The 2458-nt window shown below is 37.4% G+C and overlaps 1 protein-coding gene across 6 annotated transcripts in view; it reads right to left on the bottom strand.

Annotated features, from left to right (window-relative positions):
- Positions 1-2458, bottom strand: part of LOC106469439 (histone deacetylase 4-like) — a 187755-nt gene that overhangs the window by 27758 nt on the left and 157539 nt on the right. The gene's annotated exons all lie outside the window — the stretch shown is intronic.

Raw genomic sequence — 2458 nt, 5'->3', positions numbered from 1 at the left:
TAATTAAGAAAGGACTTGTATCGCTGAAGTTCCCCGGAAAGAATTTATACCGGAAATTAAGGAAATTATCAAACGAGCAGATACCTAACAATATTAATAGCGTTTCAACTAAGATCTTGTTCGCTGTAATTCAGCCAGCTGCCTTAGTGAGCTCTGGTATTGGGTGAAAGGTCATGTTGACAGAGGATACATCAGAAGAAAAAAAAAGAGCAGTTGAAATAACATAATGTTACGACAGCGGAAGTCACGTGACGCTAGTAACACACCATTAACTTCTAGAAGGATCCTGTCCCTTCCTGAAGCGTCGGGAGGCTACTAGATATGCGGTAGTCTTGTATATATAAGACAGGTAAGAACTGACGGCAACAAGGTAATGTGTAATTGACAGTTGAGTCGAGCACGTGAGAAGTTCGTTGTGAATTATAGCGTTTGTTATTGCGCGACTGTGGAAATTAAGTGTTTTGCAAAGTTGTATTTAGAAAGAATAAACCAGTTTTATTTGAGAAAGGACTTGTATCGCTAAAGTTTCTTCGGAAAGAATTTTTACGGAAAATTAACTAACGACCAGAGACGTAACAGTATGAACTAGGAGACGTAATAGGTGCTATTATAGCGTGCAGTGTACAAAGATATTTACACTATAACGTGCGGTTTACACAGACACTATCATCGTCACCGTTTTAACTTTCGTTTATTTGCAATTGGCGCCAGTTATAAATAACGCTTTTAAACTAATAAAGTACAAAACATCATTACATAACGTTTAGGGGGCAAATATAATCGGAATGAAATAACTTCCAACAATCAAAACTAGCACAATTATAACCTACATTTAAGGTATTCTTTCGGAACACACAACTTATCAAATTATTATTATTTACTGAACAAAAATGTGGATAGATAAATAATTTAGCAATAAATTATGTTTTAGTGAATCATTAAAACGGCGATGACGATAGTATCTGTGTAGACTTCACACTATAGTGTAAATATCTTTGTAGACCGCACACTATAGTAGCACCCTTATCGGTATTCATCTTTAAACAAACTTCAAAATAAAATCATGAATCACGTGTTTCTCTCCTTGTACGATTCAAGTCTAAATGTTAAATATTTTTGCATTGTCAACAGTGTAGCTAAAGTGTATGGTTTCGAGTGTTAGCGTAGTAAAAGAAAGAAACAATATTATATTGTTACCATGGCTTAAATGTACAACGTTCTGTTTTCATCTTGTCTGTTAGCGATGCCAAAGTGTGCGATATTCTGTACATGTTATCTGTCAAGGTAACAGTAGTGTTCGGCATCTTATTGGGTCAATCAGTGTAGCCAAAATGAGCAACGTTCTATTTCTGTCTGTCAGCGATGCCAAAGTGTGCGATATCCTGTATTTTATCTGTCAGTGAAACATTAGTGTTCGGCATCTTATTTGGTTAATCGGTGTAGCCAAAATGAACCACATGTTTAATTTCAGAAACTGGCAGGCTAACAAGCAGTAGTTTTGATTACAGAAATTCCCATCTAAACTTTAGCAATACATATTTTCAAAAAGTTTAGTTTAAAACTGTGTTATGAAGAAACATCTACCGAACAAAAATAAATTATTACATTTGTTTCTCATTCTGAAAAAAGCTAGTATATATATATATATATTATTCTAAAGCTGTCTGTTAACGATAAATGTAGGAATATAATGTGAGGGTCGTGTAAAGCTATGAAACCCTGTTTTTGAATATTTCTAATAGTGGGTCGCGAGTTCGAATCCCCGTCACACCAAACATGCTCGCCCTTTCAGCCGTGGGGGCGTTATAATGTGACGGTCAATCCCACTATTTGTTGGTAAAAGGGTAGCCCAAGAGTTGGCGGTGGGTGGTGATGAGTAGCTGCCTTCCCTTTAGTCTTACACTGCTAAATTAGGGACGGCTAGCGCAGATTTGCGCGAAATCCATAACAAACAATTCTAATAGTGGCGGACATAAGCGTTTCTCAATCAAGCAAATAAAGCAAAGCAGCTTAGATACGAGTTTTTTAGTATCGTTAATAATTAGTTATGGTTTTTTCCCTACCTTTCCAGAATCTAAAAAAAAAATAGAAGGTAGGTACTTTTGTAAAGATCTGAATCATAACCTAGATTGAACTTAAAGTTATACTTAGATTCCAGTACAAGAGTTGGACCCCTCTTTCCAAAAGTCCGCCGGTGGATCAGCGGTAAGTTTGTTTACTTATAACGCTAAGATCTCAGGTCCATTTTCACGTGGTGGACACAGTGCAGATAGCCCATTCGGTACCTTTTCACTAAAAACAACCATCTTTCCAAAATCCCGTGTCTGCCCCTACAATTCATGTCAAAAGGAAAACATTTCTACCTTAAGGTTCGTGCCTGGGGGTCGCGGGTTCGAATCCGCATCCCACCAAACATGCTCGCCCTTTCAGCCGTGGGGGCGTTATAATGTGACGGTCA

The sequence above is a fragment of the Limulus polyphemus genome, unplaced genomic scaffold (assembly GCF_000517525.1).
Source record: "Limulus polyphemus unplaced genomic scaffold, Limulus_polyphemus-2.1.2 Scaffold96, whole genome shotgun sequence".
Lineage (NCBI taxonomy): Eukaryota > Metazoa > Arthropoda > Merostomata > Xiphosura > Limulidae > Limulus > Limulus polyphemus.
The sequence above is the reverse complement of the archived record's forward strand: the minus strand, read 5'-3'. Positions and strand labels throughout refer to the sequence as shown.